General features: G+C 37.8%; 1 pseudogene; it reads left to right on the top strand.

Annotated features, from left to right (window-relative positions):
* Positions 1-3,616: 3,616 nt before the first annotated feature.
* LOC112932124 (ribosomal protein S6 kinase beta-1 pseudogene) lies at positions 3,617-5,160 on the top strand (annotated as a pseudogene).
* The last annotated feature ends 7,377 nt before the right edge of the window (positions 5,161-12,537 follow it).

The raw sequence follows: 12,537 nt of genomic DNA on the forward strand, positions 1-12,537 counted from the left end.
ACTCTACTACCTACACTGGTCAGTTACTGGATTCAGGCCACTCTTCTACGAAGAATAATTTCCAAGGTGGGGGACTCAGCAAGCAACACTCTGAAGGAGTGAAGGGATGAGTGCTTCCAGATTGGAGAGGGATCTGGGTAGCCCACTAGAGCATCACTACACGTAAATTGCAGAAGTCACTGTATCCATAAAATTAGAAAGAAATGGAAAATTGTTATAATAAAAAAGCAAAGAAAGAAAAAGAACGCTTTTTAAATTAAAAATAATAATAACTTGCCACACACAAAATATTCCATAAAAACATGTATGCATAAAGTCCAGAAGTCTTAACCAAACACGAAAAAGACCAAATTATAAGTAAAAAAAAATCAAAGACAAAGTTTTCATCAGGAATACCAGTATTTGAGAAATAAGGAACAGAGAAAGTGGCTGAAAGGACATTAACAAACATTAATAGAAGAGAATTTGCAGAAATGGAGGAAACAAGTAGAAGAGGCCCACCAAGTACTGAGCAAGATTTTAAAAACAAAATTCATATGCAGATATGCTTACAAAATTTCAGAACACCAAGAATAAAGATTAGATTCTAAAATTTGGTACACGTTTGAGGACAGTGCATGGAAAGAAAAAAAAAACACCTTGCATAAGAAAAAGCATCATCATGCTGACATCTGATTTATCATCAGCAATTTCTTTGACAAGCTTAAAGGAAAATGACTTTGAATCTAGAATTTTATCCTAGACAATGTATGAATCAATAGTGAGCTCAGAATAAAGACATTTTTAGACATGGAAAGATTCAGAAGACTTTTCTCTCATCAATTTGTCCTTAGGAAGTTACTTAAATAAATACTCCTGTAAAATGATGGAATAAGCCAAGACAGAAAAAGAATGAGATTCAGTATCAAACCTAGGAGAGCAGTAGAAGAGAAAACATGTCTAAAAAGATTCAGTAACAGTCTAAAGTGGAATTCTATCAGAAGCAAGGCCCACAAAAAGGGGAAGTTGAGCTTGGAGAGTATTACTGAGATATTGGGAAAATGTAAAATTGTCACAGAGGCAAACAATACTAGACTTTTCTTTAAAAAAGCAATTTTGGAAACAACAAGGAGAAGAAAACAAACTGCTACATTAAAATAAAAACTTAATAAAACAAACTGTTACATGAGAAACAAATTAGGTCATGATACTCAGGCTCTGCAGTGAACACTTTTACTTAGTCAATAAAATAAATGCACTTTATTGATTTTGAACTTTTAGAATGACCCTCTGGACAAATCACAGAAGATTTAATAAAGGTTACAAATAAGAATGTAAAGGTTGAAAATTTAAAAGTCAAAGTGATAAATGAGGAGAAGAGACATCTTCGTTTCACCAAGGGAGAGGGTCAAGAGATATATCAACAAGTGATGAACCATGAAAAAGAATTTTTAAAATAGTAAAATACAGAATTAACTAATAGAAAAACTAGAAACACTGACATGAAAGCAGATTTGGCTGAAACTGCCTGTTAAGACATTTATAAATACCAGCCATCAGTGAGAATTATAAATGCCAAGGACACTCAAACAGATTGATGAGGCTATCAGTGTTAATCTATTAGGAATTCTAAAAATAAGTCTATTAGCACTGCCCGCATCTATTTTTTCACACTTATTGCAATAAAATCACAAATGATAACGAATTCCACAAATGAGATGAGCATTTCAAGATTACACCACTTAATTGCTTTATAAAATTATGCAATACTACATAATAATAATCACAAAGCACCTTAGTATATTATTTTTATTAGCTATGGAAAATGCTATCCATATTTTTCCAGATAAGATCACAGTACTCTTGGGATAGAGATTTCAACCCCTAGATTCAGAAAAACCTGTGATTTTTATATGAAATACATATTACGGTGTCTAGACATTGTAGCTAGTTTTTTGGTTAATTTTTAACCAAAGTGGTCTTCTGAAGTAAAACAATTTCACCCATTATTGTCTGAGACAATGGTAGAATCACTCATATAACTCACAGAGAAATTAAAGACACTTTATAATTACTGCAAAATACATGAAGTGTTTTTGATAGAAACAAAAAGGGTGATACATCATTCTTTCTTATATCAAACGTGAAGTGACCAGAGAGCAAAAAGTAAATTTGAGGACAGAGGGACATGCAGTGATATTGCCCATTTTGTGAGACATATAAATGAGGAGACAAAGTAGAGAGAAAGAGCTTATCTGGAAATTACTGTCAGGATACATGTCTATATATTGTTGAAGGAGAGGCTTGTTTTAAAGAATGAGTATCCAAAATTGTTTCTTAAATATTAATGCAATTGATATCCTCAACAAGGCCATTAAGTTTTACTTTTATAGAACAATTTAATCTGAATAAGTGAAATTCATTTAAAATTGAGGAAATAGGCTAGTTTTTATATTTTGATGTTTTTCCCCAATACTTTTCTATTCCAAGAGCAAAGCTTTGATATAAATCGGACTACATAAAAATTAAGAGGCTTTGAAACTCAAAACATACCATCAAGAAAGTGAAAATGCAAGGGCCCCTGGTTCTCTGGGTCAGGTAAGCCTCTGACTCTCCGTTTCAGCTCAGGTCATGATCTCAGAGTTGTGGGATCGAACCCTGAATCAGGATTGAGATTCTTTCTCTCCCTTTCCCTCTGGCCCTCCCTTGTACATGCCTGTGCTCTCTCTCTCTCTCTCTCTCTCTCTCAAAAATAAACAAATAAATCTTAAAAATGAGAAAAGAAAAAAAAGTGAAGATACAAACCCAGACTGGGAGAAAATATTTGCAAATGGTATATCTGATAAGAGCCTTGTAACCAGACTATATAAAGAACTCTTACAACTCACTACTAAGACGACAGCCTACCTTGAAAATAGGCAAAGTATTTGAATAGATTCACAAATGGCCAACAAGCACATAAAATATTCTCAACATCATCAGTTATGAGATAAAAACAAATTAAAACCGTAAAATGCCATTTTACCAGGCAACGATAGTAAGAGTCAAGCACTAACAAGTGGCAGGGATGTGGGAGAGTGTGGAGAAATGAGAAGACCATGTATTGCTGATGGAAATGTGAAATGCTGCAGCCACTTTGGAAAACAGTTTATCTGCTTCTTAAAAAGCTAATCAGATTGGCCAGTGGGTACATTCTTATGTACCCAAGAATTAAAAACTTACGTGTACACAAAGACATGGTATTCAAATCGTCCTTGTACATTAATCATAATGACCAAAAAGTGGCAACAACTCGAATATCCATCAACAGGTGAATGGATAAACAAAAAGTGGTATACTCATACAATAAAATCTTAGTTGGCGATAAAAAGGAATTGTAGTACTATAGGAACTACAGCATAGATGAATCTCAAAAACATTACACTAACTTAAAGAAGCCAGACACAAAAAGCTGCATATTGCACAATACCATTGATATGAAATGCCCAGAAAAGGCAATCTATAGGAGTAGAAAATGATTAGAAGTTGTTTGCGGCACTGAGCCCAAGCAGCCGGTGATGACAGAAGCAGCAGTGATGGGGGCCGCAGTGGGTCCAGGCCCATAAGGTGATGACTGAGGTGGCAGGACAGATTTTACCCAGAGCTGGACTTCAGAATCAGGGAAACTGAGGACATGGCCAGAGTATTTGACATTGATCTGGACCAGCTAAAGATGCAGGCTCTGAGGATGAGCTGTGGGTCGGGGGGGGGGGGGGGGGTTAGTTAAATGAAAGCATGGACCCTGGAGGAGTTGGGCCATATGAACTTGGCATGGAACATTGTGAGAAACTTGAAATTTTGGAAACTAGTGTGAACAGAGGGCCAGAAAAAAAAAATCAGATCAGAATGTTTTGAGCTACTTCAGGTACTTGGTAAAGGGGGCCATGGAAAGGTTTTTCAAGTAACAGGAAATAGTGGGAAAATATTTGCCATGAAGGTGCTTTAAAAGGCAATGAGAGTAGAAAATGCTGAAGATACAGCTCATACAAAAGCAGAACGGAATATTCTGGAGGGTGTAAAGCATCCCTCATTGTGGATTTAATTTATGCCTTTCAGACCAGTGGAAAACTCTACCTCATCCTTGAGTATCTCAGCAGAGGAGAATTATTTATGCAGTTAGAAAGAGAATATTTATGGAAGACACAGCCTGCTTTTACTTGGCAGAAATCTCCAGGGCTTTGGGGCATTTACATCAAAAGGGGATTATCTACAGAGACCCGAAGCTGGGGAATATCATACTTAATCATCAAGGTCATGTGAAACTAACAGACTTTGGATTATGTAAAGAATCTGTTCACGATGGAACAGTCACACATACATTTTAAGGAATAATAGAATACATGCCCCGGAAGTCTTAATGAGAAGTGGCCACAATCGTGCTGTGGATTGGTAGAGTTTGGGAACATTCATGCATGACCTGCTGACTGGAGCACCCCCGATCACTAGGGAGAATGGAAAGAAAAACGATTGGCAAAATCCTCAAAAGTACATTCAATTTGCCTCTCTACCTCACACAAGAAGCCAGAGATCTGCTTAAAAAGCTTCTGAAAAGAAATGTTGCTTCTTGGCTTGGAGCTGGTCTTGAGGATGGTGGAGAAGTTCAAGCTCATCCATTCTTTGGGCATATAAACTGGGAAGAACTACTGGCTCGGAAGGTGGAGCCCCCTCCTTTAAACCTCTGTTGCAAGCTGAAGAGGATGTGAGTCAGTTTCATTCAAAGTTTACACATCAGACACCTGTTGACAGCCCAGATGACTCAACTCTCAGTGAAAGTGCCAACCAGGTCTTTCGGGGTTTTACATATGTGGCTCCATCTGTACTTGAAAGTGTGAAAGAAAAATTTTCCTTTGAACCAAAAAGCTCATCATCTCGATTTATTGGCATCCCACAAGCACCTGTCAGCCGGGGCAAATCTTCTCCTGGGGATTTCTGAGGAATGGGCGCTTCAGCCAGCATGGCAAATCCTCAGATACCTGTGGAGTATCCAATGGAAACAAGTGGAGTAGAGCAAGTGGATGTGACAATGAGTGGGGAAGCTCCAACCCCATTTCCAATATGACAGCCGAACTCCAGGCCATAAAAAAAAAACAAGCTTTTCCCATGATCTCCAAATGACCAGAGCACCTATATATGAATCTCTGACAGAATAATGATTTTAATGAATGATTTTAAGGCAAAAAAGGTGGGGAAGGGATGTGTTAGGATCCAGTAAAATAGAACAAGAAGACTCAAAATGACAGTATCGAAGAGTCAGTGTCATTACATTGAACACTTCAGACAGAGGAAAAATAAACATGGATTTTTTTAAAAAAATCAATCAATGGTGCAAATAAGAAGCAAAATACTATTGTGGAACTCTTAGGCACATCAATTAATTGATTTCTAGAGACATCTTCTCAATCTCATCAGTGATTTTTTTAAGGTTTTATTTATTCATGAGACACACACACACAGAGAGAGAGAGAGAGAGAGGCAGAGGGTGAAGAAGAAGCAGGCTCCATGCAGGGAGCCTGATGCGGGACTGGATCCCGGGACTCCAGGGTCATGCCCCTGGGCTGAAGGCAGGCACTCAACCCCGGAGGAGCCACCCAGGGATCCCCTCATCAAGGATTTTCATGTTGATGTCTCAAACTGGCAATATTAAGGGTACAGGATATTTCTTCTGAGTCACTGCTGAGTTCTTATTGTGTTGAAGAAGGGTTATCCTTTCATTAAGCAAAGTGTGAAATTGCCCGTAATACTTGCAACTAAGGACAAATGAACATGCAAGCTTGTTCAAACTTTTTTCCAGCAACATGGAATCAAAGACAAAAGAAACTCAACGATTGGTGTCTTAGGTGCAAATAATCTGAATTTTTCTTAAATAAATATATATTTTTCAAATAGATTTTTGATTCAGCTCATTATGGAAAACATCCCAACTTTAAAATCCCAAATTATTGGTTGGTGTGAAGAAAGCCAGACAACTTCTGTTTCTTCTCTTGGCGAAATAATAAAAATGCAAATGAATCATTGTTAAAAAAAAAAAAAAAAGTTGTTTGAGAGTGGGGAGCGAATAAAAAAAAAGAGTGCGATGGATCTTGCTAGGGTGATGCAAATGTTCTAAAATTAGATTGTCGTGGAGATTGCACAACTCTGCACATTCACTAAAAATCATTGAATTCTACATTCAAGAGGGATGATTTTTATGGTGTGTAACTTATACCTCAATAAATCTGCTTATAAATAAAGAATAAGTTAACTAACTGGCTTGATAAAATTAGTAGAACCACACAACCGGTGGGAGACTTTTCTTATCCAGAGTGCCAGCTGAGACTATCTGAATAGAACAAATGAACTACCTGCATCCAGGCAGAGCTGCTCAGAAAAGACAAATTTGAAGATTGAGAAAGATGAAAGCAAAGACTATGAGCTTGGGAACTAAGATCTGGAAACTTGGAGTTACCAGGGACTAGACCAGTACTGTCCAATAGGACTCTCTGTGAGCTAGAAAAGCCCATACACTAGCTATTTGGCACATGTGGCTACTGAGTACTTCAAATATGCTAGTGAGAAGGAGGAGGGACACATCTTAAAATTTCCATTTAATTTTAATCTGAAATTAAATAGCAGTATATGACTAGTGGGTACCATACTGGACAATGCAACTTTCGGTTAATACAAAACACTGATCCTTTCAGGCACTTACTCGATCTCTAATCTTAAAGTTATTCATGGTCATAAATTTTACCAACATGGTCCTTTATATTCACTCCACAAATATTTATGAAGCTCCTACTAGAATTTGACAATGCTGAGAGAAGTGGGACATGGTACATGTCTTCAAGAGGCTTAGAGTCTAGTAAGGAAAATAATCACACACAAATTGATATATTACAAGAAAGGAAATAGTACCTCAAAAAAGGCCCCAGGAGTTTGGTAGCAATTCAGTGAGGGAAAATCATCTCCAGCTTATATATTGAAAAATCATGGAAGCTTTGGGAAGACTTGTTTAACCAGTGGTCCTAAAAGATGGGTCAGTGTGGTCTCAGTGAGGAAAGAACAAGAGAAGAACAGTCACTTTAGCATTTAAAAGAAAGGGTCACAAGTTAAAATAAGTAATGGAAGATTGGACTCCAAATGGGGTCAGGGAGAGGAAGGGTCTTTAATTTGGGGCAAATGACTTTTTTTTTTCTGAAAACTAAGGAATCATATAATCAGCTATTGGATCTCCCTAATAAATCTGGAGTATTTTTCTCTCCTCTCTGACCCCCATGGTGCCTCTGGCAGATCATGCTTTCATCATCTCTCACCTGGCCTAACTATTTGGACCTAGTCCATTTAAAGTAGTGCTCACACAATATATATGGGGATAAATAGATGATAATAGCATCCTGCTGTCAGACTCTCCCCACTGGAGTCGGTCCACAACTCCTCTCATTTCTGCCACTTTAGATGCTATTTCTTGCATTAATCTCTGTGACTTTCTCACTGGCATGTATTGGTCCTAAGTCTCAACTCCTGGTTTACTTCCAGAGTACCTCTGGTCGTAACCATCCACCTATAGTGTGTTATAAAAGTCAGCACAACCTGATCGACTCCCTCCACCACCATGAGCCACACTCTGGGTAACAAGCCCTGGGTGGTCTCCATTCCAGTTTTGTGCGGCCTACCAGTAAGCCCCAGCCCCCACCAGAGAGAGGAATCAGAGAAGTTCCCCATCTTTGGTCTCTCCTACCACCCAAAGCACTGATGATATTTGCAACCAGTATCTGTACAGTGCTTTGTAGTCTTAAAAATCTTATTTAAATACCTAGAGAATCCTCCCCCATGTCTGCTATGGTGCCATAAGACCCCTCCCCAAACACTAATCTGATCATGTCATGTTGCTACTGGCTCCTTGCTATATGGAATATTAAAAAACAAAAATAAAAAACAAATGCAAATCATTTAGGGTTATCCATTGTCAGGCTGTCTTCCCCATAATTTTAAATTGAACTATGACCATTCATTCCCTAAAATTACTGAAGTCTGGCATTTCCCTTTTTACTTCTGCCATTTCTTCTTGAAACCCTGTTCCCTTGCCTTTGTCTTAGTCACTCTTTAGGATTAGCTTACATATCACCACTCCTGGAAGCCTCAATTGTCTTCCTTCTTCTTGTTTAGCTGGAAGAGCTTTGAGTTGTTCATTACGGTCCTTGCCCTTCTCAGTAACTTCCTTCAGGGAAGGGGCAAGGTCTCATCCGTTCCTGTCTCCAGCATTTGGCATACACTAGGTGCTCATTAATTATTTTTAATAAGTTTGGGTTGGGGGTTAGGGACTTATCTAATTCAACAAGGTGACAGAAAAGGAAAGTACTCAGATTAACACACAAAATATTTCCACTAATAAGACCAAGATATAATTATATTTTAAGTATTTTTAATCACACTGTAAGCAACATAGGAATGAGTTATTATCTTACCATGTTTCATAAGTTTCCCAACTGAAAAATTCCTTCGATTGGCTAAAGATTAGTTTTATTTAAACTGAAAGGAATTTCCTGAGGAAAGCATTATCTGATTGACTTGTTTATGCTTAATCCAGAACATTTTTTCCTCTGAAAGGAATAGTGAAAAGAAGGGAGATTTGCTGTGTTGGCGACCAGTACAACACATTATTTCTTTAGTCACTTTGATGTAGATAGACCACATTGAAATACCCTTGAAAAACCACTTTAGATTCTTTGATATGAAAAAAATTTATTACACCACTGAATTATTTATCCACATCACTGCAGCTCAGGTTTTGAGGATATCTATTGCAGAAATGTAGTGTGGATACTCATTTCCATAGCCATTTTTCACAGGAGGTAAAGAACAATTTTTTTTTTCTCCAAGTTAAGTCATATGGCAAAGCCCATTTCCAATTGTCATACTTGTACCAAGATCAAAGCTGGATGATGAGGCTATCAGATGTATGCCATGTCTGTCAATCCAGGTACAATTTAAGTTCAGAGGACTTAAAAGATTGGTTGTGCCAGCATTGCATTATGTTCCCTACCCAAATTTTCATGAAAAGCTGAGGATTGGTGAGGTATACTTTACCCAAGGCCATAAATCTAATCTCAAAATGTAGATCCAGAAAACTCCCTCTTCAGCAGGACAGTATGGGCACCTACCTCATTATAGGACCTTCCATCTCGCATATATTCAGAAAATACCCCCTTAGAGACTTGCCAAAGGGCAGAATCATGCTTCTAACAGTTACCATTTTGAATGACTACTTTGTACTGACAGAGTGGTAAGTATGCTTTCAGCTGGAGCAATCCTCATAGAAACAATGAGCTAGACACACTTCTACCCATTTTATAGATGAAGGTTCAAGCTCAGAGACATGAAATAACCAAAGAAGATACACACACATTAGAAAAAGTGGGAAATCAGTAATCAAACCCAGATCTGTCTGAGCCTAAAGCCATGGCTCTAACATCAGCTGCCCTTCGAAATACCCTTTGTTTGGGTCTTATGGGAGAAATACACTGTTATCAATATGAAGGTCAGGCCTTGGTTTTTCAGCCCTGGTCTCAGCTGCAACACATTAGGGAGATTCAGATCTTGTAATTAATATTATGCTATCTCATGTATAATGTAAAAAGTTTACTACAGTATAATTCCACTTATCCTTTGTATTCTTTAGAGTTATTGATGTCATATATTTTATTTTATTTTAACATTAACAGATATTATAACTCTTTCAATGAAATACTGGTTTTGCTTTCCATAGTCAATTAACTTTTAAATAAGTTAAAGAAACATCTATATTTACTCACATGCTTACTATTTTTGTGCTGTTCAAGCCAATTGATGTCATTTCTCTTGAGTAGTACACTTCTTCTAGTGACAAATTCTCCTGCATGTGTTCATCTGAAAATGTCTTTATCTTCATTTTTTAAAGGACTTTTAGTTTGGTATATAATTACAGGGTGGCTGAGTGTTTTGGTCCTTTAGCACTCTGATGGTATCATTTTGTTGTCTTCTGACTCACATTGTTTCTGATGAGAAGTTACCCATCACTCTTCTTGTTGCTCTCCAGTATATATAGTATCCCTTTCCTTCCCACTGTCTAGAATATTTGCCTGTGGTTATCAGCAGTTTGAAAATGAGGTGCCTATTTGTGGTTTAGTATTTATCCTGCTTGGGGTGTGCTGAATATCTCAGATGTGTAGGTTGATGTTTTCCATTAAATTGGAGAAATGTTAGGCCATTATGTCTTCAAGCATCCCCCTCCATTCTCTTTCTCCTTTCCTTTTAGGACTCCAATTATACACACATTAGATCTTGTCCCCCAGGCCACAGGTGAAATGTTTTTCATCCTGTTTTCTTGTTAGCCTCCCATTGTAGATATTTCTATCAATCTGGTGATTTTTTTCTACACTATTCATACTGCTCTTAAGCTCATCCAAAATACTCTTTTCTTAATTTCAGATACTTTTCAGGCCTATAATTTCCAACAGGTGATTTTTCATAATTTTCATTATCCATCTATTTACCATCATTTTCTTATGTCTCTGTAAAACTTTGAACATATTTATAATAGTTGTTATGATCTTTTTGTTTGCAAGTGACATTATCTGGGTCATAATAATGTCATGTGTCTGTTTGTGGTTTCTTAATTGTGGGTCATGTTTTTTGTTTCTTTTTCTATCTCATAACTTTTTATTTTATAGCAGACACTATTGAAAACCAGTATAATTTGAAGAATATTAAATTTGGAAGGTTTCTTTGTTCTATTTGTCTTCTCCCAGAGAATACAAAGTCCTATTTTGGTGGCTGAAGTAATGAATTGGTCATTCATAGTTCACCAAAAGGCATTTTGATTTGTGTATTAGTCTGCTCAGGCTACTACAACAAAATACCATAGACTGGGGGCTTAAACAACAGAAATTTATTTTCTCATAGTTCTGGCAGCTGAGAAGTTCAAAATCAATATCCCAGCAGGGAGATGTCTGGAGAGGGCTTTCCCTTTGGGTTGCAGGTGGCTGTCTTCTGGCTTTGTACTCACATGGCCTATCCTCAGTGTATACACTGTTGGTGTGGTGGTGAGAAGGGGACAGCAAGAGAGAAAGCTCTGAAATATCTCTTCTTAGAAGAATATGATTTCTTTCTGATTAGGGCCCATTCTCATAACCTCATTTAACCTTAATTACCTCTTTACAGGCCCTACCTCTGAACATAGTCATGCTGGGAGTTAGAGCTTCAATATATGAATTTGGTGGGAGTGGGGGGTACACAATTCAATCCACAGCATTCCACCACTAATACTCCACCAAATTCACATCCTTATCACATGCAAAATTGTATTCATTCTATCTCAACAGCCCCAAAAAGCCTTAACCCATTGCAGCATCAAATCTAAAATCCAAAGTTTTATCTAAATTTTTAAATCAGATGTGGGTGAGTCTTGAGTTATGATTCAGCATGAGGCAAAATTCTTCTCTAGCTGAGATCCTATGAAACCAGACAAGGTACTTTTAGAATACAATGATAAGACAGGTATAAAATAGACATTCTAGAAGAGAGAAATAGAAAAGAAGGAGTGATGGTTCCAACCAACTCCAACACTTTCCAGGGAAAATTCCAGTAGATGTTAAGGGTCAAGAAACACCCGCTTGGGTTTGATGAACTGCTTCTGGACCCCCTGAAGCAACTTGTCTCCCCTCAAATTCCTATGCTGAGCCATAGCACCCAACGTGAATATATTTGGATCTAGGGCCTATACGGAGGTAATTAAGGTTAAATGAGGCCATAAGAATGGGGATTGGAGCCTTTATGAGAAGAGACATCAGAGAGTTCTCCCACTAATAGCCCACAAATGCACCGAGGAAAGGCCATGTGCGCATACAGTGAGAAGGCAGCCGTCTGCAACCCAAGGGGAGAATCCTCACCAGATATCATCCTCACTAGCCCTTTGATCTTAAACTTTCCAGCTTCCAGAACTGTGAAAAAAAATAAGTTTCTGTTGTTTAAACCATCCAGTCTATGGTACTTGTTATAGCTGCCAGAGTTGACTAATACAATCTGGAATCGGGTTTCAGATTTAATAAGATAATTTGAGCCAAGAGGTAGGCTGAGATTCCACTGGTAGAATTTATACAGAGGGTCCTCAGTTCCACACCCTTTGAGAATATGCAAGACTATACCAATTCTTCCTGCTGCTCAGTCTCTTTTCCACTACCTGCTAAAGCAAAATTTAGAAGGCAATAGAGAGAATTTCTGACCACATAAATTCTTTTTTGGGAGTACTCCAGGCCTCAATTTATCCCACTTGCCTTAAACATTACTGACAATCCAGCTGACCCCTTTTCTACCAGATAAACCTGGTAGCCCCTCTATTAGCCTGTCTGTACCCAGAACCACGTCCCCCCAGCACTCCCCAGGAAGCTGTCACAGCTCACAACTCATCCAGAAAGACCTCTCTCTCTTTACAAATCAGTTCACCTAGTCTTCTTCTACCATTCCTCAATTATCTCATAGACAAGCATAATTATTATCTTATCA

This window comes from Vulpes vulpes, chromosome 8 (assembly GCF_048418805.1).
Source record: "Vulpes vulpes isolate BD-2025 chromosome 8, VulVul3, whole genome shotgun sequence".
In the NCBI taxonomy this organism is placed as follows: Eukaryota; Metazoa; Chordata; class Mammalia; order Carnivora; family Canidae; genus Vulpes; species Vulpes vulpes.